Below are 25,357 nucleotides of genomic sequence, written 5' to 3'. Positions count from 1 at the left end.
ATATGTGTGTATATATATGTATATATAATTTTTAAAATGCTAACTGCAAGATGCCAATGATATAGTTATTAGGCTGCCTTTGTTGTAAAAGATATCACGGGGGAGGAGCCAAGATGGCCGAATAGGAACAGCTCCAGTCTACAGCTCCCAGCGTGAGCGACACAGAAGACGGGTGATTTCTGCATTTCCATCTGAGGTACCGGGTTCATCTCACTAGGGAGTGCCAGACAGTGGGTGCAGGCCAGTGGGTGCACGCACCGTGCGTGAGCCGAAGCAGGGTGAGGCATTGCCTCACCTGGGAAGCGCAAGGGGTCAGGGAGTTCCATTTCCGAGTCAAAGAAAGAGGTGACAGACGCACCTGGAAAATCGGGTCACTCCCACCCGAATATTGCGCTTTTCAGACCGGCTTAAAAAAATGGCGCACCACGAGATTATATCCCGCACCTGGCTCGGAGGGTCCTACGCCCACGGAATCTCGCTGATTGCTAGCACAGCAGTCTGAGATCAAACTGCAAGGCGGCAGCGAGGCTGGGGGAGGGGCGCCCGCCATTGCCCAGGCTTGCTTAGGTAAACAAAGCAGCCCTAAAGCTCGAACTGGGTGGAGCCCACCACAGCTCAAGGAGGCCTGCCTGCCACTGTAGGCTCCACCTCTGGTGGCAGGGCACAGACAAACAAAAAGACAGCAGTAACCTCTGCAGACTTAAATGTCCCTGCCTGACAGCTTTGAAGAGAGCAGTGGTTCTCCCAGCACGCAGCTGGAGATCTGAGAACCGGCAGACTGCCTCCTCAAGTGGGTCCCTGACCCCTGACCCCTGAGCAGCCTAACTGGGAGGAACCCCCCAGCAGGGGCACACTGACACCTCAAACGGCAGGGTATTCCAACAGACCTGCAGCTGAGGGTCCTGTCTGTTAGAAGGAAAACTAAAAAACAGAAAGGACATCCACACCGAAAACCCATCTGTACATCACCATCATCAAAGACCAAAAGTAGATAAAACCACAAAGATGGGGAAAAAACAGAACAGAAAAACTGGAAACTCTAAAACGCAGAGCATCTCTCCTCCTCCAGCGGAACACAGTTCCTCACCAGCAACGGAACAAAGCTGGATGGAGAATGACTTTGACAAGCTGAGAGAAGAAGGCTTCAGAAGATCAAATTACTCTGAGCTACGGGAGGACATTAAAAGCAAAGGCAAAGAAGTTGAAAACTTTGAAAAAAATTTAGAAGAATGTATAACTAGAATAACCAATACAGAGAAGTGCTTAAAGGAGCTGATGGAGCTGAAAACCAAGGCTCGAGAACTACGTGAAGAATGCAGAAGCCTCAGGATCCGATGCGATCAACTGGAAGAAAGGGTATCAGCGATGGAAGATGAAATGAATGAAATGAAGCGAGAAGGGAAGTTTAGAGAAAAAAGAATAAAAAGAAATGAGCAAAGCCTCCAAGAAATATGGGACTATGTGAAAAGACCAAATCTACGTCTGATTGGTGTACCTGAAAGTGATGCGGAGAATGGAACCAAGTTGGAAAACACTCTGCAGGATATTATCCAGGAGAACTTCCCCAATCTAGCAAGGCAGGCCAACGTTCAGATTCAGGAAACACAGAGAACGCCACAAAGATACTCCTCGAGAAGAGCAACTCCAAGACACATAATTGTCAGATTCACCAAAGTTGAAATGAAGGAAAAAATGTTCAGGGCAGCCAGAGAGAAAGGTCGGGTTACCCTCAAAGGGAAGCCCATCAGACTAACAGCGGATCTCTCGGCAGAAACCCTACCAGCCAGAAGAGAGTGGGGGCCAATATTCAACATTCTTAAAGACAAGAATTTTCAACCCAGAATTTCATATCCAGCCAAATTAAGCTTCATAAGTGAAGGAGAAATAAAATACTTTACAGACAAGCAAATGCTGAGAGATTTTGTCACCACCAGGCCTGCCCTAAAAGAGCTCCTGAAGGAAGCGCTAAATATGGAAAGGAACAACCGGTACCAGCCACTGCAAAATCATGCCAAAATGTAAAGACCATCAAGACTAGGAAGAAACTGCATCAACTAACAAGCAAAATCACCAGCTAACATCATAATGACAGGATCAAATTCACACATAAAAATATTAACTTTAAATGTAAATGGACTAAATGCTCCAATTAAAAGACACAGACTGGCAAATTGGATAAAGAGTCAAGACCCATCAGTGTGCTGTATTCAGGAAACCCATCTCACGTGCAGAGACACACATAGGCTCAAAATAAAAGGATGGAGGAAGATCTACCAAGCAAATGGAAAAAAAAAAAAGGCAGGGGTTGCAATCCTAGTCTCTGATAAAACAGACTTTAAACCAACAAAGATCAAAAGAGACAAAGAAGGCCATTACATAATGGTAAAGGGATCAATTCAACAAGAAGAGCTAACTATCCTAAATATATATATGCACCCAATACAGGAGCACCCAGATTCATAAAGCAAGTCCTGAGTGACCTACAAAGAGACTTAGACTCCCACACATTAATAATGGGAGACTTTAACACCCCACTGTCAACATTAGACAGATCAACGAGACAGAAAGTCAACAAGGATACCCAGGAATTGAACTCAGCTCTGCACCAAGTGGACCTAATAGACATCTACAGAACTCTCCACCCCAAATCAACAGAATATACATTTTTTTCAGCACCACACCACACCTATTCCAAAATTGACCACATACTTGGAAGTAAAGCTCTCCTCAGCAAATGTAAAAGAACAGAAATTATAACAAACTATCTCTCAGACCACAGTGCAATCAAACTACAACTCAGGATTAAGAATCTCACTCAAAGCCGCTCAACTACATGGAAACTGAACAACCTGCTCCTGAATGACTACTGGGTACATAACGAAATGAAGGCAGAATTAAAGATGTTCTTTGAAACCAATGAGAACAAAGACACAACATACCAGAATCTCTGGGACGCATTCAAAGCAGTGTGTAGAGGGAAATTTATAGCACTAAATGCCCACAAGAGAAAGCAGGAAAGATCCAAAATTGACACCCTAACATCACAATTAAAAGAACTAGAAAAGCAAGAGCAAACACATTCAAAAGCTAGCAGAAGGCAAGAAATAACTAAAATCAGAGCAGAACTGAAGGAAATAGAGACACAAAAAACCCTTCAAAAAATCAATGAATCCAGGAGCTGGTTTTTTGAAAGGATCAACAAAATTGATAGACCGCTAGCAAGACTAATAAAGAAAAAAAGAGAGAAGAATCAAATAGACACAATAAAAAATGATAAAGGGGATATCACCACCAATCCCACAGAAATACAAACTACCGTCAGAGAATACTACAAACACCTCTACGCAAATAAACTAGAAAATCTAGAAGAAATGGATAAATTCCTCGACACATACACCCTCCCAAGACTAAACCAGGAAGAAGTTGAATCTCTGAATAGACCAATAACAGGAGCTGAAATTGTGGCAATAATCAATAGTTTACCAACCAAAAAGAGTCCAGGACCAGATGGATTCACAGCCGAATTCTACCAGAGGTACAAGGAGGAACTGGTACCATTCCTTCTGAAACTATTCCAATCAATAGGAAAAGAGGGAATCCTCCCTAACTCATTTTATGAGGCCAGCATCATTCTGATACCAAAGCTGGGCAGAGACACAACCAAAAAAGAGAATTTTAGACCAATATCCTTGATGAACATTGATGCAAAAATCCTCAATAAAATACTGGCAAACCGAATCCAGCAGCACATCACAAAGCTTATCCACCATGATCAAGTGGGCTTCATCCCTGGGATGCAAGGCTGGTTCAATATACGCAAATCAATAAATGTAATCCAGCATATAAACAGAGCCAAAGACAAAAACCACATGATTATCTCAATAGATGCAGAAAAAGCCTTTGACAAAATTCAACAACCCTTCATGCTAAAAACTCTCAATAAATTAGGTATTGATGGGACTATTTCAAAATAATAAGAGCTATCTATGACAAACCCACAGCCAATATCATATTGAATGGGCAAAAACTGGAAGCATTCCCTTTGAAAACTGGCACAAGACAGGGATGCCCTCTCTCACCACTCCTATTCAACATAGTGTTGGAAGTTCTGGCCAGGGCAATTAGGCAGGAGAAGGAAATAAAGGGTATTCAATTAGGAAAAGAGGAAGTCAAATTGTCCCTGTTTGCAGACGACATGATTGTATATCTAGAAAACCCCATTGTCTCAGCCCAAAATCTCCTTCAGCTGATAAGCAACTTCAGCAAAGTCTCAGGATACAAAATCAATGTACAAAAATCACAAGCATTCTTATACACCAACAACAGACAAACACAGAGCCAAATCATGAGTGAACTCCCATTCACAATTGCTTCAAAGAGAATAAAATACCTAGGAATCCAACTTACAAGGGATGTGAAGGACCTCTTCAAGGAGAACTACAAACCACTGCTCAAGGAAATAAAAGAGGATAAAAACAAATGGAAGAACATTCCATGCTCATGGGTAGGAAGAATCAATATCATTGAAAATGGCCATACTGCCCAAGGTAATTTACAGATTCAATGCCATCCCCATCAAGCTACCAATGACTTTCTTCACAGAATTGGAAAAAACTACTTTAAAGTTCTTATGGAACCAAAAAAGAGCCTGCATTGCCAAGTCGATCCTAAGCCAAAAGAACAAAGCTGGAGGCATCACACTACCTGACTTCAAACTATACTACAAGGCTACAGTAACCAAAACAGCATGGTACTGGTACCAAAACAGAGATGTAGATCAATGGAACAGAACAGAGCCCTCAGAAATAATGCCGCATACCTACAACTATCTGATCTTTGACAAACCTGAGAAAAACAAGCAATGGGGAAAGGATTCCCTATTTAATAAATGGTGCTGGGAAAACTGGCTAGCCATATGTAGGAAGCTGAAACTGGATCCCTTCCTTACATCTTATACAAAAATCAATTCAAGATGGATTAAAGATTTAAACGTTAGACCTAAAACCATAAAAACCCTAGAAGAAAACCTAGGCATTACCATTCAGGACATAGGCATGGGCAAGGACTTCATGTCCAAAACACCAAAAGCAATGGCAACAAAAGCCAAAATTGACAAATGGGATCTAATTAAAATAAAGAGCTTCTGCACAGCAAAAGAAACTACCATCAGAGTGAACAGGCAACCTACAAAATGGGAGAAAAGTTTCGCAACCTACTCATCTGACAAAGGGCTAATATCCAGAATCTACAGTGAACTCAAACAAATTTACAAGAAAAAAACAAACAAACCCATCAAAAAGTGGGCGAAGGACATGAACAGACACTTCTCAAAAGAAGACATTTATGCAGCCAAAAAACACATGAAAAAATGCTCATCATCACTGGCCATCAGAGAAATGCAAATCAAAACCGCTATGAGATACCATCTCACACCAGTTAGAATGGCAATCATTAAAAAGTCAGGAAACAACAGGTGCTGGAGAGGATGTGGAGAAATAGGAACACTTTTACACTGTTGGTGGGACTGTAAACTAGTTCAACCATTGTGGAAGTCAGTGTGGCGAGTCCTCAGGGATCTAGAACTAGAAATACCATTTGACCCAGCCATCCCATTACTGGGTATATACCCAAATGACTATAAATCATGCTGCTATAAAGACACATGCACACGTATGTTTATTGCGGCATTATTCACAATAGCAAAGACTTGGAACCAACCCAAATGTCCAACAATGATAGACTGGATTAAGAAAATGTGGCACATATACACCATGGAATACTATGCAGCCATAAAAAATGATGAGTTCATGTCCTTTGTAGGGACATGGATGAAATTGGAAATCATCATTCTCAGTAAACTATCGCAAGAACAAAAAACCAAACACCGCATATTCTCACTCATAGGTGGGAATTGAACAATGAGATCACATGGACACAAGAAGGGGAATATCACACTCTGGGGACTGTGGTGGGGTGGGGGGAGGGGGGAGGGGGGAGGGATAGCATTGGGAGATATACCTAATGCTAGATGACGAGTTAGTGGGTGCAGCACACCAGCATGGCACATGTATACATATGTAACTAACCTGCACAATGTGCACATGTACCCTAAAACTTAAAGTATAAAAAAAAAAAAAAAAGATATCACAGTACTGGTTCTATGTTTTCAAGGCAGACAATATGTGTTTGAAAAGACTTGGCCGGGCACGGTGGCTCACGCCTGTAATCCCAGCACTTTGGGAGGCCGAGGCAGGCGGATCACGAGGTCAGGAGATTGAGACTATCCTGGCTAACATGGTGAAACCCCGTCTCTACTAAAAAAATACAAAAAATTGGCTGGGTGTGGTGGTGGGCACGTGTGGTCCCAGCTACTCGGGAAGCTGAGGCAGGAGAATGGCGTGAACCTGGGAGGCGCCACTGCGCTCCAGCCTGGGCGACAGAGAGAGACTCCATCTCAAAAAAAAAAGAAAGAAAAGACTAAGTTTGCAAGCTCATAGATATGGGCAAACAGTGCAAATCAACATTTCAAAAAAAGTTCAAGGAGATTCTCATCTGAAATAAAAGTTTCCATTTCAATTTCGGTGGCCTATGTGAACTTTCCATGTTCACATGTAAATCAATTTGGTGAGAAACCCAGCTAAACCTGCTTTTGTGACAATACTTGGCTCTTTTTAGTATGATTATGGATGAACATATGAACCATAGTATCTCTTGGATACCAAATACCAGAGAGTCCTACAGAAAGTCTTTCCAACAGCTACAAAAACGAAATGCCAAAACTCAAACCCTATCTAATTACAGCTTTCCACCTTCTCTTAATCTCCATATATGTATATATTTTTTCCATCATTTTAGCCAGTAAATTTTGAAGGAAAATAAAGGTTCATATGAATTAATTTTCAAGAGTATTTATTTTATTTTTTTGTTAGAAATTTAAAATTTTTGGCAGGAGTTTAAATGCCACCATTTCCCCCTCTGAATTCCAAAAAGGAAAGAAAAATCCCTTCTTCCTCCAGGGCAGTTAAGTCCTGTTATTGAGCAATTTTACAGATCTTGATTTATACTCTAAGAGTAGAGGAGGGGAAATGATGAATAGAGTATATTAACAATGACATAAAGGTACAGAGAGAAAGAAGGACATTTTAGCAGAAGTGTCTTGCCCAGAGGTAGTGCTAAGAGAAATGTTCTTTAGATTTCTACCAGAAACTTGGAAACCTTGAAGTAGAGAAGTAACTTCCTTTTTTACCACTATGTTTCACAAGTTGTCCAGCCTAAATCAGTAGGTGCAAAGAGTTGTTAGTCAAGTAGTTGTAATTTTCTGGAAATAAAAAATCTTTAGCTAAAGTGCATCCCTTTGGTCTGCCATTGTTGAGTTCTTTTTTCAGTTGTGAATCATGGCACAGGTAAGAAATTCCTTAAAATGCAGCAGAGTCCACAAATTACAACTTATCCACAGAGAATGGTCCTCGCAAGTTCTGTTACCTAATTGAAAACTACTTATGATGGCTAACTGCTAAGTAGCATTTCTGAACATTTTAGAAAGTGACATTAAGAAAATGTTTTGGGCTGGGCACGGTGGCTCACTCCTGTAATCCCAGCACTTTGGGAGGCCGAGGTGGGTGGATCACGAGTTCAGGAGATTGAGACCATCCTGGCTAACATGGTGAAACTCCACCTCTACTAAAAAACAAAAATTAAAAAAAAAAAAAAAAGTTTTGGTGGGGCGTGGTGGCTCACGCCTGTAATCCCAGCACTTTGGGAGGCTGAGGCGGTGGATCACCTGAGGTCAGGACTTCAAGACCAGCCTGACCAGTATGGTGAAACCTCGTCTCTATTAAAAACACAAAAATTAGCTGAGTGTGGTGGCAGGTGCCTATAATCCTAGCTACTCGGGAGGCTGAGGCTGGAGGGTTGCTTGAACCTGGGAGGCAGAGGTTGCAGTGAGCCAAGATCACACCACTGCACTCCAGCCTAGGCAATAGAGTGAGATTCCATCTCAAAAAAAAAGAAAAGAAAATGTTTTAAACTTGAGTCAATCCCTATAACCTCATTCCTAGTCAAGTCGAAGCTTTAAAATAAAATACTCATGAAGAAAATTAGGAGAACCATCGGGAAAGAAAGTAGACAAATACCAGCATCTGGTCCTATGTGATAACTGTATACTAGGGAGGACCTGTCACAAAGAAGGATGATCCACAAAACATCCTCTGGAACTCGTATTTTGTCCCTCTTTCTTGTACATCTGAGTTTCAGACTCTCATGACAAGCAAAGCATTTACTGTTCACTTCCATCTGTAACCTGAAACTGGTTTCCTGTTGGCATCACTAAAGACCCATTATCAAATATTTCAACATTTACCTTTATTCATGATTCATAAATATACACACTGAAGAAGAAAGATCAGCCTCCAATGCTTCCAAGATAAAGATGTCAAAGAGCTTTCACTGATAAAAATTTGCAATTCATATATAGAAACAATATTCATTTACTGATGACATTTAGAGACGTCTCCTATGAAGGTAAGGTTGTACTTTAAGTATTTTTCTCTCTCAGGAATGCATAGCTTTTGGCATTATGAATGTTTAGAAGTGATTTGCTTCTCCATTCATAAAGTTCACTTAACTGATGTACGACATCTGTTTCCAAGAGGGATCCTAAAAGTCACTGTGCACACGGAGGCAGGTATACATTTCCATTTGATAAGCAGAACCATGTTTGTTTCTAAGAAATGTGATAAAGAAGAAAACTCAGAAATTTATCTTGGGGGGCATCCTAATTATGTTTAATTTCTAGAGGAACACACATTCTGTGGGAGTCTCTAACTCTAGCTCATTTGTAAATGGCTTAGTTTGTCCTTGTAGAAGGCAGGCATCTAACAACAAAATGGAACTTGACGGTGCAAGTCACCATTTGGCTTACAAATGAGCAACTGCCATTCTGTCCTAACAAGTAAAGCTGATCAACTGAAAAACCAACAACTCTCTTTAGATGCATCAGAGAAAGAGAAAGGTATACACTGTCTCAGACATTGGAGAGACAGCAGGTAGACTCAGACAATCACAACTTACCAGAGCAAAAGCCCAGTAGCAGAAACCTCTGCTAGAACCAGTCAGTGGAAGGTTAAGAGAATCTGACTGCAATGAATGAATTGCTGAAAGCTCAGCCTGGACAACTCTGACTTTAAAATTCCGGAAGACCCAATCATAAAAGGCCCCCAGATTTTGTGAGTTTTACCTCCAGGAGCTCCACGGGTTCTCACAGTGAACACTGGAGAAAAATCTTCTCATACTTCTGGTAGGAGGAGAGGGAAAATAATCATTTTGAAATATACCAGAGCATTCTGCTCTTAACAAGATCTTCCCTCAGGGGAAACTGGTTAACCAGAACCTAATCTACTGGGGTTTTATCAAAGCCTAATCCACCTGGGGAAGGAAAATACCCAATTTCAGCTCTTTCTAGCCATGCTGTCTTACTTGGGGGAAGGGATAATGAGAAACACTGATGAAGTTCATAGTCCAAGGGCACAAGCTCACTGAAAGACTGAGATCTACCAAAGGACTGTAGAGCCTTCCCTTTCCCCTATGTGTTCCTTCTTACCACATTACTAATGGCCTATTTAGCACAATTCTGTTCACTCAGTACAACATGTTCACCTTTCAAACTATTAAAAGACATATTAAAAGGCAAAAGATGGTTTAAAGAAACTGAACAACCATCAGAATCAAAATCAGATGTAATAGAAATGTTGAAATGATTGGATCAGGAGTTTTAAAATATTATGATTAATGTGTTAAGGAACTTAATAAAAAAAGACAACATTCAAAACAGAAGGAAAATGTAAGCAGAAAAATGGAAATTATAAGAAAAAAATGCTAGAGATTAAAAACACTGCCACAGAAATGAAGAATGTCTTTGATGAGCTAATTAGTAGATTAGACATGGCTAAAGAGAGAATCTTTGAGCTTGAGGATTTTACAAAACAAACTTGAAAAACAGAAAAGTAGAGAAAAAAGGACTGAAAAAAGAAAACTCTGAACAGAATATCCAAGAACTATGGGACAACTACGAAAGGCATAACATATTAGAAAGAGGAGAAAGTGACAAAACACCAGAAGGAATATTTGAAACAATACTGAGAATTTCTCCAAATTAAGATCAAACACTAAATTATAGGTATAGGAAGCTCAAAGAACATCAAGCAAGAGATATGCTTTAAAAAACCCTACATCTATGCATATCATCTTTAAACTTCAGAAAATGAAAGAAACCAGATGAAAAAAATATCTCACCTTTAAAGAAGCAAAGATGAGAAGTATCTGACTTCTCAGAAACCATGCAAGCAAGAAGGGGGTGAACTAAAATATGTAAAGTGTTAAGAGAAAAAATCCACCCACCGAAAATCCTGCACCCTACTAAATTATATTTCAAAAGTGAAGGAGAAATATAGACTCTCTCAGAAAACAAAAATAGAGGGAATTTGTTTGTTGCCAGTAGCCATGCCTTCTGAGAAATATTAAAAATTCTTCAGAGACAAGGGAAATGATACTGGTCAAAAACTTAGATCTACATAAAAAAGAAGAGCACTTGAGAATGAATAAGGGAAGGTAAATAAAAACCTTTATTTTTCTTATTCTTAGTTGATCTAACAGGTTACAGTTGTTAATAATTACAATATTGGATTCAATTATGTATGCTCATGTATAAGTGAAATGAATGAATATGTGATACAAGAGACAGGAGGGAAGAATTAGAAATATTTTATACAAGGTATTTGCACTACTTGTGAAGTAGTATATTATTTGAAAATAGACTTGGATTAGTTGTAAATCTACAGTGCAACTCTAGCACAACCACTAAAATAAATTTTAAAAGCAGCATGATTTATATGCTAAAAATAAGAGAACCATGGTGGAAGTCAGTGTGGCAATTCCTCAGGGAGCTAGAACTAGAAATACAATTTGACCCTGCAATCCCACTACTGGGTATATACCCAAAGGATTATAAATCATTCTGCTATAAAGACACATGCACACGTATGTTTACTGCAACACTATTCACAAGAGCAAAGACTTGGAACCAACCCAAATGTCCAACAATGACAGACTGGATTAGGAAAATGTGGCACATATACACCATGGAATACTATGCAGCCATAAAAAATGATGAGTTCATGTCCTTTGTAGGGACATGGATGAAGCTGGAAACCATCATTCTCAGCAAACTATTGCAAGGACAAAAAACCAAACACCGCATGTTCTCACTCGTAGGTGGGAATTGAACAATGAGAACACATGGACACAGGAAGGGGAACATCACACACCGGGGCCTGTTGTGAGGTGGGGGGAGGGAGGAGGGATAGCATTTGGAGATATACCTAATGTTAAATGACGAGTTACTGGGTGCAGCATACCAACATGGCACATGTGTACATGTGTAACTAACCTGCACGTTGTGCACATGTACCCTAAAACTTAAAGTATAATAAAAAAAAATAAAAATATAAAGAGAAAACAGAACCATGTAAAATGCTTCATTAGAAACCAAAAGGCAAAAAAAGTGTGAAAGACAAAAGAGAGCAAAAGAGAACAAAGGTAATGAATAAGAAACAGTAACAAACATGGTAGATATTGATTCAACTAAGCAATCACTATAACAGTTATCTAAATATACCAATTAAAAGACAGAGATTATAAGAGTGGATCAAGAAACGAGACCAAACTACTTGCCATCTACAAGAAACATGCTTTAAATAAAAAGAAAATACAGATTGTAAGTAAAGGGTTGGAGAAAGGTATATAAGTGGTCGTAGCGATCCTAAATTTCAGACTGAGCAGAGTTCAGAGCAAGGATAGTTATCAAGGATACATGGTGTATTACATAATGATAAATGATTTAATACTCCAGGAAAACATAAAATCCTTAATGTGTATGTACCTACCAAGACAGCACTAAAATATGTGAGACAAAAATGGATAGAACTACAAGGAAAAATAGATTTATTCACAACTAGATTTGAAGACTTTAACATTCGTCCATCAGAAATGAACAGAGGGATTTTGGGTCAAGGTGGCTCACTAGAAGTAGCTAGTGTGTGCTTTTCTGAGAGAGAAGACATAGAGTGGCAAGTAAACACTAGCTCTTCAACTAGATCATCCAGGAGGGCATGTTTAGAATCATCAAGGAAGTAATGAGACCCATGGAAAGTGGAGAAGAGTGAGAAAGGATAGCTGCCCACTAGGGACGGAAGTGGACCCAAGGCAGGGTATCCACCAAGGGAAACATTAAGTGAGCAAGAGTGCCTGGGGACCCACACTTCTTCCATGGACCTATGCAATCCTGGGCACAGGAGATCCCCCTGGCCTCCCCTCAGTTCCTCCAGACTGACATGGAGAGCTACATGGAGTCAGGGCAGAGCCGCTGTTCAGGCCCATGAGGAACCCCAAGGGCCTTGGATTCCTGAACACCATGGCACCAGCTGTCTTAGCTCCACCAAGAAGGGAAGCCAGGCTCTCTTGCAACCACAGTGTTGAGAAGCAGACAGACTACAGGCCTCACTTTCATCAACACCTTGCCGGGCAAAGCCCACTGGCCTGGGACCCCAACACAGCCACCCCACCTCCACCTGGGCACTAGGGCCAGTAGCCACTCTGCATTTCTCTGGGATGCTGATCCCAGAGGTAACCAACAGGCCTGCCCTTTTTGACACTGCTGCAGCCCCCACCCCTTCTGCCCTCAGGCTGCAGTTAGAGCAAAGAGTCTAAGACTTGCAGGCCTCCAGCACACCACAGTTGCCTTATGGAAAAGCGGCCAGACTTCCACAGGGGTCCCTGTCCCTGCTGCTCCTCACTGAGCAGTGCCTCCTGACCTGGGTCTACAGAACAGCCTCCTTGCCCTAACCTGGGCACTTACGTTGGTGGTGGCTCTGCATTTCTCTGGGGAGGAAATCCCAGAGATAACCCAGAATCTCAGCCATGCTGCTACAGAGGAACTACCCTTGCTGCCCTTGGGCTGGAAAGAGAATAAAGACCCTGATCACTTTGCTGACACCCCCAACACACTGCAACCAGCATAAGGAGAGGAGCCCAGTCTCTCTTCCCTGTGAGCCCTTTACTCCATGCTCTTTACCAGGCAGGGCCTCCAGATTGGGCTTGCAGTGCAGCCACCCCACCACAATGAACATTCCCATTGGCAGTGGCTTTGTGTCTCTCCATCATGAAGTTCCCAGAGGAAACTGACAGCCCCTCTGCCACTGTTGTAGCAGCAGAACCTTCCCTTACCAGTGCTACCAGGTCCCCTACCACCAGGCTGTGGAAGGAACAAAAAGACTGAGTTCTTTACTCACACCTCCAGCATAACCCAGCTGCCCTAGAAAGGAGAGGCCAGACTGTCTTACCCATGAACCCTCTGACATCCCTGCTCTTTACCAGGCAGCTTGGGCTTGCAATGCAGCCACTCCACCCTGGGCTGATCATTCTAATTGACAGCAGTTCTAAGTTTCTCTTGGGTGGAGCCCCAAGAGATAAGTGAAAGGGCCTCTGTCATTGCCACTGTCAAGGTCCCCATCCCTGCTGCTCTCCACCTGGGGAAGGAACAAAAAGCCTTAGCTTGCTCCAGGGCTGTGATGCACAGCCCCAGAGGGCCAAGCTGAGATCTGTGACCAGCACTCAAGTAGGAGAGGAGCCTACACTCTCAGCACTGAGAAGGGGCATGGATGCAAAAACAAGGAAATACAGAGGAACCAAGTGGCTAAGAGCCTGTCTACTGGTCATTACTCTTAAGCACCATATACTGGATTAGAGCACAAATTTCAACACCAAAAATACTATGCTAATATAGACCTCTGTGAAACCAGGGACTAGAATTCAGCCACAAAAAAAGAACTTGCACAGAGCCTTGGCCCTCTGGAAACATCCAGAAATGAAGCTAACCGACCAGGCTCAAATTACACCACAGTTAAAGGAACATCAGCCCACACAGATGTGAAAGAACCAGCACAAGAACCCTGGTCACTCTAAAATCAAGAGTGTCTCCTTACATCCAAACTGCCACACTAGCTCCCCAGTAATGGATGTTAACCAGAATGAAATGGCTGAAATGAAAGACATAGAATTGAGAATCTGGATAGCAACAAAGATCATCGAGATTCAAGAGGAAGTTGAAACCCATTCCAAGAAATCTAAAGAATCCAGTAAAATGATTCAAGAGAATGAAAGATAAAATAGCCATTTTAAGAAAGAACAAAAGTGAGCTGATACAACTGAAAAACTCACTATATAAATTTCATAACACAATCAGAAGTATTGACAGCAGAACAGACCAAGATGAGGAAAGAATATCAGAGCTTGAAGAGTGGTTCTTCAAATTAACTCAGTAAGACAAAAATAAACAAAAAAGAACTAAAAAAAAAAAATAAAATAAACAAAACCTCTGAGAAAGACGGGATTATGTAAAGAGATAAAATCTATGACTCATTGGCATTCCTGAAAGACAGGGAGAGGAAGCAAGCAAATTGGAAAACATATTTGAGGATACTGTCATCAAAATTTCTTCAACCTTACTACAGGGGTTGACATTCAAACTCAGAAAATTCAGAGAAGAACACCCTTGCAAGATACTATATAAGACAACCATCCCCAAGACACATAGTCATCAGACTCTTCAAGGTCAACGCAAAAGAAAACATATTAAAGGCAGCTAGAGAGAAGGGGCAGGTCACCTACAAAGGGAAACTCATCAGAATAACAGTTGATTTTTCAGCAGAAACCCTACAAACCAGAAGATGTTGTGGGCCTAATTAAGAATCCTTAAAGAAAACAAATTTCAACCAAGAATTTCATATCCAGCAAAACTAAGCTTCATAAGTGAAGGAGAAATAAAATCCTTTACAGACAAGCAAATGCTAATGGAATTTGTAACCACCAGACCTGACTTCCAAGAGGTCCTTAAGGAAGTGCTAAATGGAAATGAAAGACCATTACCTGACACCACAAAAACACACTCAAGTACATAGACTACTGAGTCTATAAATCAAATACACAATTATGTCTACATAACAACCAGCTAACAACATGATGACATGATCAAATCCATACATATCAATATTAACCTTGAACATAAACAGGCTAAATGCTCCACTTAAAAGGCACAGAGTGGTAAGCTGGATAAAGAAGAAAGACCTAAATGTATGCTTTCTTCGAAGAGACCCATCTCACAGGCAAGAAAACCCATAGACTCAAAGTAAAGGGATGGAGAAATATCTATTAAGCAAATGGAAAACAGAAAAGAGCAGGGGCTGCTATTCTTATCTTAGACAAAACAGACTTTAAGCCAACAATGATCAAAAATGACAAAAAGAAAGGGCATTACATAACGATAAAAGGTATGACTCAACAAGACATAATTATCCAACCAATGGAACAGGTTAGAAAACACAGAAATAAAACTGTACACTTACAATGATCTGATCTTTGACAAAGCAGACAATAACAAGCAGGAAAGGACTCTCTATTCAATAAATGGTGCTGGGATGACTGGTTAGCCATGTGCAGAAGATAGAAACTGGACCCTCTCCTTTCACCATATACAAAAATCAACTTGAGATGGATTAAAGACTTAAATGTAAAACCTAGCATTACAAAAACTCCAGAAGAAAACCTAGCAAATACCATCCTGGATATCAGCCTTGGCAAAGATTTCATGACAGAGACTCCAAAAGCAATTGCAAAAAAATCAAAAGTTGACAAGTGGGACCTCATTAAACTAAAGAGCTTCTGCACAGCAAAATAAACTCCCAACTGAATAAACAGACAGCCTACAGAATGGGAAAAATATTTGCAAACTATCCATCTAACAAAGGTCTAATATCCAAAATCTATAAGAAACTTAAATAAATTAACAAGCAAGAAACAAATGGACCCATTAAAAAATGAGCAAAGGACAGGAACAGACATGTCTCAAAAGATGACATACACATGGCCAACAAGCATACGAAAAAATGCTCTATATCACTAATCATTAGGGAAATGCAAATCAAAACCACAATGACACACCATCTCATACCCATTAGAATGGCAATTATTAAAAAGTTAAAAAACAGCAGATGCTGGTGAGGTTGCAGAGAAAGGGAATGCTAATATACTGCTGGTGAAAATGTAAATTAATTCAGCCACTGTGGAAAACAGTCTGGAGATTTCTTAAAGAAGTTAAAACAGAGTTACCATTCAACCCAGCAATCCCATTACTGGCTATATATATCCAAAAGAATATAAATCATTCTACCATAAAGACACATGCACCCATATGTTCATCACAGCACTATACACAGTATCAAAGACATAGAACCAACCTAAATGCCTGACAATGGTGGAGTGGATACAGAAAATATGGTACAAATACACCATGGAATACTATACAGCCATAAAAAAGAAAAGATTGCACCTTTTGCGGCAACATGGATGAAGCTGGTGGCCGTTATCCTAAGTGAATTAAAACAGGAACAGAAAACCAAATACCGCATGTTCTCACTTATAAGTGGGAAATAAATATTGACTCAAGAAGGGTATAATAGATATTAGGGCTTACTTAAGGTGGAGGGTGAGGATTGTAAAACCACCTATTGGGTATTACATTGATTGCCAAGGTGACAAAATTACCTGTATACCAAATCCCACAATATGCACCTTACCCATGTAACATACTTGCACATGTATCCCTTGAATCTAAAAAAAAAATTGGAAGATAAAAAAATGAACAGATCCACAGGCAGAAAATCAGTAGACATAGTTGAATTCAGCAGGACATCAATCAATTGGACATAATTGACATCTATAGACTACTTTATCCAACAAGAGCAGATTGCAAATTCTTGCCCAGCTCACGTGGAACATTCAGCAAGATAGACCACATTCTGGGCTATAAGACTGACCTTAACAATTTAAAATAATAGAAGTCATACAATTTCTATTCTTAGATCATATGGATTAAACTAGAAATCAGTAACAGAAAGATAGCTGGAAAATACCAAAAGAACTGGAGATTAAATAACATACCTCTAAATAACACATGAGTTAAGAAAGAAATCTCAAGAGAAACTAAAAAAGTTTCAAATGAATGAAAAAAATAAAATTTATCAAAATGTGTGAGATAAGAGTGAAAGTGTGCTCAAATGGAAATTCAGAGCATTGAATTTCAGAAAAGAGTCAGACATTATATATATCAGAAAGGAATAAAGATCTAAACTCAATATTCAAAGCTTCCTTCTTAGGAAACTAGAAAAAGAAGAGCAAATTAAATCTAAAAGTAAGCAGAAGAAAATAATGAAAGAGCAGAAATCAATGAAATTAAAATCAGTTATTCAATACAGAAATTTGACAAAGCCAAATCTGGTTCATTGAAAAGATTAATAAAATAGATAAGACTCTGGCTAGGCTAACAAAAAAAAGGAGAGAAGATACAAAGTATTGATACTGGAAATCAAAGAGAGGATGTCACTACAGATTCTGTGGACATTAAAGGATAATAAAGAAATATTAGGAACAACTCTATGCCCCCAAATTTGATAACATAGATGAAATGGACCAATTCCCTGAAAAACACAGTCAGCTAAAACCCACACAAGAAGGAATAGAAAATTTGAATAGGCCCTTATCTATTAAAGAATTTGAATTAATAATCAATAACCTCTCCAAACAGAAATCACCAGGCCCAGATGGGCTCACCAATGAACTTTACCAAACACTTTAGGAAAAAAATTTTACCAATTCTCTAAAATCTCTTTCAGAAGATAGAAGTAGAAGGAATATTTCCTAACTCATTTTGTGAGGCTAGCATTACCCTAAGAACAAAACCAGGCAAAGACATTACAATCAAAGAACACCAATAAATCAACTACAGACCAACGCTTCTCAAAAATATAGATGCAAGAATGCTGAACAAAGTATTGGCAAATGAAAACCAACAATGTACAAAAGGAATTATAACTACAATCAAGAGGGATTTATTCCAGGTATGCCAGGCTGACTCAACATTTGGATATCAGTTAACATAATCCATCACATCAACAGCTAAAGAAAACAAAATTACATGATCATATCAATAGGTGTAGGAAAGGTATTTGACAAAATCCAACATTCAGTCATGATAAAAACTCTCAGTAAACTAGGAATTAAGGTAATTTCCTCAACTTGATAAAGAACATTTACAAAAACCTATAGCTAACATATACCTAATGGTGAGAAACTAGAAGCTTTCCCACTAAAATCAGAAGAAAGGCAAGGATGAGCCCTCTCACCGCTGCTTCTCAACATCATACTGGAAGTTCTGGCTAGTGCAATAAGATAAGAAATGGAAATAAAAGGCATGCAGATTAAAAAAAAAAGAAAGAAGACCGCCTTTGTTCACAGATGACATGATAACTATAAAGAAAATCTAAAAGATTCGACAAAAAAGCTCCTAGAACAGATAATCAAGTATAGCAAGGTTGCGGAATACATGGTTAATATTCAAAAGTCAACTGCCTTTCTCTATATCATCAGTGAACAGGTGAAATTTAAAGTTAAAAATCCATTACCATTTACATTTGCACTTCCAAAAATAAAACACTCAGTTATAAATCTAACAAAATGTGCACAAGATGTATATGAGGAAAACTACAAAATTCTGACAAATGATATCAAAAGACTAAACAGATGGAGAGGTATTCCATGTTCAAGGGTAGGAAGACTGTATATCCTCAAGATGTCAGTTATTTCCAATTTGATGTATAGATTCAATTCAATCCAAATCAAAGTCCCAGCAAGTTATTTAATGGGTATCAACAAACTGATTTTAAAGTTCACATGGAGTGGAAGAAATCCATAATAGCCAACTCAATATTAAAGACTGACACTGAAAAATATTGGAGGCCTGAAACCACCTGACTTCAAGACTTACTATAATGTTGCAGGAATCAAGACAATGCTGTGTTGCTAAAAGAATAGACAAATAGATCAATGGCATATAACAGAGTCCAGAAATAGACCTATATACAGTGAGCTGATCTTTGATAAAGGAGTAAACACAATAAAATGGAGCAATGGCCTCTTTTCAAAAAATGGTGCTGGAACAACCTGAAATCCACTTACAAAAAAAGTGAATCTAGACACAGTCTTACATTCTTCACAAAAAGGTGGGTGGATCATGAGGTCAAGAGTTCAAGACCAGCCTGGCTAACATGGTGAAACCCCATCTCTACTAAAAATACAAAAATTAGCCGGGCATGGTGGCACGCACCTGTAATCCTAGCTACTCAGGAGGCTGAGGCAGGAGAATTGCTTGAATCCAGGAGGCACAGGTTGCAGTGAGCCGAGATCGTGCCACTGCACCCCAGCCTGGGTGACAAAATGAGACTCTGTCTCAAAAAGAAAAAATTAATTACTTCACAATAAAGCATAGACCTGAATTAAAAATGCAAAACCATAAAAATCCTAGAAGATTATGATAAAAGAAATCTAGGTGACCTTAGGTATAGCAATGACTTTTCAGGCAAGATGCTAAAGACATGATCTATGAAAGAAAGAATTCATAAGCTGTGCTTCATTAAAATTAAAATGTATTTTTAAAAATATATAAGTAAATAATTTATTTGGGCCAAGCTTCAGGATTGCAATCCAGGAGCATAGATTCAAGTTGCCCTAAATATATACTCCCAAAATTAAAACCTCAGTTCAGTGAAAGACAATGTCAAGAGAATGAGAAGATAAGCCACAGACTGGGGGAAAACATGTGCAAAACATCTGATAAAGGAATGGTATCCAAAATAGACAAGGAACTTTTAAAAGTTAAGAGGAAAACAGACAATTTCCAATTAAAAATGGGAAGACCTGAATAGAGACTCCCCAAAGAAGATGTATGATGGCAAGTAGTCATATAAAAGATGCTTAGCATTTTATATTATTAGTGAATTGCAAATTACAACAACAATGAAATACCTCCATACACCTATTAGAATGGCCAAAACCCGTAACGCTGACAGCAACAAGTGCTGGTGAGGATGTAGAGCAACTGGAACTCTCATTCATTGCTGATGGAAATGCCAAAAGGTACAGTCACTTTGGAAGACAGTTTGGTAGCTTCTTACAAAACTAAACATACTTATCATATGATCCAGCAATCATATTTCTTGGCATTTTCTCAACAGATTTGAAAACGTTTGTTCACACAAAAACCTGCTCAAGTGTATTTATAGCAGCTTAATCCATAATTACCAAAATTTGGAAGGAACCAAATTTGGATGTACTGCAGTAGGTAAATGGATAAATGGCGAAGCATCCAGACGGTGAAATATTATTCAGCACTAAAAAGAAATGAACTATCAAACTGTAAAAAGACAGAGGAAACTCAGATTTGTATTATGAAATGAAAGATGCTAATCTGAAAAGGCAGCATACTGTATCATTACAACTATATGACATTCTGAAAAAGACAAAACCATGAAGACAGTAAAAATAGTAGTGGTTGACAGGGATTTGGGGGAAGGAAGAATAAACAGATATGCAGAACACAGGGGACATTTAGGCAGTGCAACTATTCCGTATGATACAATGGTGAGTATGTGTCATCGTCCATTTGTCAAAACCCATAGAATGTATAAAACCAGGAGTGAAATCTAACGTAAACTATGGACTTTGAGTGATAATGTGTTAAGGTATGTTTTTGAATTGTAACAGATGTATCATTGTGTTGCAGGATGTCAATAGTGGGGTGGTTGTGCATGTGTGGGGACAGGTGACTTATGGGAACTCTGTACTTTCTGATTAGTTTTGCTGTGAAGCCAAAACTGCCCTAAAAATAAAGTTTAACAAAAAAAATCCGTTTTTCAGTCATGCTAGCCTCATTCAAGGCATAATAGCCACATGTGACTACTGGCCACCATTTGGATAGTGTAGGTGAAAAAAAAAAAAAAGTTGATTATTTATCTTTAGAAGCACTCTTAACAAGGGTTACACATCCACTTGGAGAAGAATCATCATGATTATGGTTCATTCTGTACTTTTTATGTCCCACCCACATAGTTCTGTCACTCTAAAAATTTTTTTAAAAATAAAAAAGAAGGAAAAACTAAAGCATATTTCGAGTTACTGGAGTGTTTGATGTCTAAGGCCCAACTAGACTGTGCCTTTTCACAGTCTTATTGATACTCAGGACAAGATTTAGTCCAAGCACTTTCCACAATATCATACCACCAATGCACCTAGATTTTTTTCCCAAATGTGATCACTATTTATTATCAAGAGTCACTGGAACATCTCCCTAATATCAAACACAGAGAAAAAATGAAAAAAAATCTTTTGAGTATTCACTTATTCACACATTGAGAACAATGTTAATAAGGCATTCAGCTAATTTTTTGTCTCAATTTTTTAGAGTCTTTTGATGATTATTGTTAACATGTCAACTAAAAAATGATTACAAAGAGACATGTAATAGTCTTTCCATTAAACAGATATATAGATAGATAGATTTAATATGGTTCTTAGTGGTACCCAAAAGTTTATACAGTTTTTGCCCAACCTAATAATCTGTAAAATCCTTTATCCATGCAGTGTCTCCAAGAAAATTTACTGAAAAACTCATCTATGAGATCACAACTTGCTGAAAAATTGATAAATTAGGAAGACCGTTTGGCCTTTATAAATCCAAGAAGTGCATGAACTGGCTTAGTTCATCTTTCTTCTGCCATACATCATCTAGCCATCTTGCTAGTTGTTGTAGTGCTTTACCATGAAGTCAATCACACTACTTTTTTACTTTTCTTGCGATTAGTTAGAAACATGAAACCACACATAGGTTGTCTCTTCACAGCTGTGATCATTATGACACTCAAACTGTAGATGCATCAGATTTGTAAACCTGTGTTAGTCCTAACAAGCAAGGCAGTTTGTACTTGGCATTCGCTATCACAAACTTTAAGGAAATACCAGAAAAGTTGCTCTAGTGAACAAGAAAAAAATTCATGCAAGGATTAATTTTGTCATACAGCACAAGGACTTCAAAAGACATGATCCCTTCTAACATTGAAAGACAATAGAGATCTCCTTTATTTATTGTCATAAATGCATATTTCTCTATTCATACAACTTAAAATTGAAGAAGGGAAAAACAGACACTGAATGAGCTAAATTTTGATTTCTGTTTCCAGTGGGTTTCAAAAACAAAACAAGAGGAAAGGGCTTATGTGATTGTTGTAGAATCTTTTTGACTTGTAAATGTGTCTTTAATGTACATATTTTTATGCATTACAGCATTATATTTTAAAAAAGACTGCTTATAGAATACACCTTTCTGTTAAATAATAATTTGTTAAGCAGTAGATGTGTATTTTTTCACTCCCAAGATGTTAAAACAAAATCCAAATATATAAATTTAGCAAAGTTGAAAGACAAAATAAACACACAAAATTAGTTGCATTTATAAACACAAACAATGAACAATCCAAAAAAGAAATGAAAACAAATGTATTTACAATATCATCAAAAAGAAGAAAATACCTAGAAATAAAATTAACCAAAAAAGTGAAAGACTTGTGTACTGAAAACTATAAAACATTGCTGAAAGAAATTAAAAACAAATAAATGGAAAGACATCTCATGTTCATGGATTGGAAAATTTAGTATTATTAAGATATCAATACTACTTAAAGTACAGACTAAACGTAATCTCTATCAAAATCCCAATCACTTTTTTAAAAAAATAGAAAAATTAACCCTAAAATTCATATGAAATCTCAAAGGACCCTCAAACAGCCAAAACAATCTTGAAAAAGAATAAATTTGGAGATCTTAGATTTCCTGATTTCAAAACTTACTACAAAACTAGAATAATTAGATGAGTGTGGTACTGGCTACAGACAGCCATATAGACCAAGAGAAGAGAATGGAGAACCCAGAAACAAAGTCTTGCACACGTGATCAATTGATTTTCAACAAGGGTGCCAAAACCATTCAATGGTCAAAGGAGAGTCCTTTCAACAGATGGTGCTGGGGAAACTGGATATACACATTCAAAAGAACAGGCTGAACATGGTGGCTCGTACTGTAATCTCAACACTTTGGGAGGCTGAGGCAAGAGGATCACTTGAAGCCAAGAGTTCAAGACAAGCCTGGGCAACATAGTGACATGCCATATGTACAAAAAACATTTTTTAAAATTAGCTGGGCATGGTGGCAGGTGCCTGTAGTCCCAGCTACTTGGGAGACTGAGGTAGGAGAATCACTTGATCCTAGGAGATCAAGCCTACAGTAAGCTATGATCATGCCACTGTTCTGCAGCCTGGGCAACACAGCAAGACTCTGTCTCTAATAATAATAATAATAATAATAATAATAAATAAAGTTGGATGTTTACCTAATACCATATATAAAAATTAACTTAAAATGGATCAGACCAAAACATGATAGCTAAAACTTTAAAATTCTTAGTTTGCTTTAACTGTTTAGATTTTTAGCTTATTGTGATATATTTAGCTTACTGTAATATGCTTATTAACTACTTATCTTTTTAACTTATTGTAATATCATTGTTTAGCTTTTTAGCTTATTATAATATAAAGATTACAATATTACAATATTTTTAATAAAGCACCATTTAGGTTAGATCTAAGAACCTATGTGATAATAAGAGATGTCACTTGCTGCCTGGTAAAGATTCATTGTCATTACTTTCCACTAAAAAACATGAAATTCTGAGTTTTGTTTAGATCTCAAAGTCCCTGAGCATAAACTCAGCTCTCATGTCCTCATGCTTCGTTAACAACCACAAACAAATCCATTTTTGCAGGATTTAAGCCCTTTTTTTTTTTTTTTTTTTTGAGACGTAGTCTCACCTTGTCACCCAGGCTGGAGTGCAGTGGTGCGATCTTGGCTTACTGCAACCTCCGCCTCCTGGGTTCAAGCAATTCTCCTGCCTCAGCCTCCTGAGTAGCTGGACTACAGGTGTGCGCCACCACGCCGGGCTAATTTTTGTATTTTTAGTAGAGAAGGGGTTTCACCGTGTTGGCCAGGACGGTCTTGACTTCTTGACCTCGTGATCCGCCTGTCTCTGCCTCCCAAAGTGCTGGGATTACAGGCGCGAGCCACCGCACCCAGCCACCCTTTCAATAGTCTGCAGGGTTTTCTACTTCTAATTTCTTTGTGATGGTTTGCTGTAAACAAGACGGAGGGAAGTCTGGAGTGTCTTTCTTTTAATGAATCTTGCTGACCCTCTGACTGGACCTTGGTGGAGATGGTTACATATGCACAGAGATGAGCTTTTATCAGCCACAGAGTCTTAAAAAGGCCCTCCAGGATTTCCCTTTCTACAACATTCTGGAGAATAAAAATCTCCTCTGGAATGTTTGCTTACAAATATATCAATTCTTGCTTTTAACAATCTTCTGAGGGTTGAATTCAGATAAAAGTTTGGTTATGGCTATCTTGTGCTTTTCCTTTTTTTCATGGAATTCATTTTTTTTGGTTGTCCTTTTTGACATCAATCAAAAGAGGGATGTCAGAATATGTTCTATTTTAGAATCATATTTGATTAGTAAGAGTAGAATCCTCAACACTCTGTCGACTCAAGAATCTCCTGAAATCAGGAGGTTTGTTCCCACTGTTTTGAACTTAGGTCTTTTTCAACTAGTATTTATGTTCAATAAACAACTTAACATAGCTGTTTTAACTTTCCTTGTTATTCAAGAAAGCAAAGACCACAGCTCTCAACTTATATGGGATAGCCAACCCGGAGGCTATTCTCAAGGTTGTTTTAAAATCTTCAGCTTTAAAAATTTTATTTGCTGAATAATTCAAATACAGAATCTTATATGTCTATCACTTCCCAGTGGGATCTTCTCAAGGCAATTCATGAAGCAGTTTGCAGAAGATAAATTACATTTTTTTGAAAACTGTGAGTTATAAGATAAAGAGCACATCACTGTCACCCACAATTAGGAGAGACTAAGATGTTACCTGCTTTAAACTTGTATTTAACAATTCTCTTCTCCTTTTTTTCCTTAGGGGAAGTGATTCAGTTAGACAAATTCTTAGTCGTAAAGCTCAGCAAAGACAGATGTCAGCCAGCTTTAGTTCAGTTGAACAATGTGGGGGTTAGGATGCTGATCCCTGCACAGTTGAAAATTCATGTATAACTTTTGACTCTCCCAAAACTTAATGACTTATAGCCTACTGCTGACCAGAAGCCTAACCAATAACACAATTAACACATATTTTATATGCTCTGTGTATTATATACAGTATTCTTACAATAAAGTAAGCTAGAGAAAAGAAAATGTTATTAAGAAAGTCATAAGGAGGATGAGTGCAGTGGCTCATGCCTGTAATCCCA

At 38.6% G+C, this 25,357-nt stretch overlaps 1 protein-coding gene across 3 annotated transcripts in view; it reads right to left on the bottom strand.

The window, feature by feature from the left end:
• SLC39A12 (solute carrier family 39 member 12) overlaps positions 1 to 25,357 on the bottom strand; it is a 93,007-nt gene that overhangs the window by 6,560 nt on the left and 61,090 nt on the right. The window lies entirely within an intron of this gene.

This window comes from Pan troglodytes, chromosome 8 (genome assembly GCF_028858775.2).
Source record: "Pan troglodytes isolate AG18354 chromosome 8, NHGRI_mPanTro3-v2.0_pri, whole genome shotgun sequence".
Classification (NCBI taxonomy): Eukaryota; Metazoa; Chordata; class Mammalia; order Primates; family Hominidae; genus Pan; species Pan troglodytes.
Note: the sequence above shows the minus strand (reverse complement) of the source record. Positions and strands in the feature narration are given on the sequence as shown.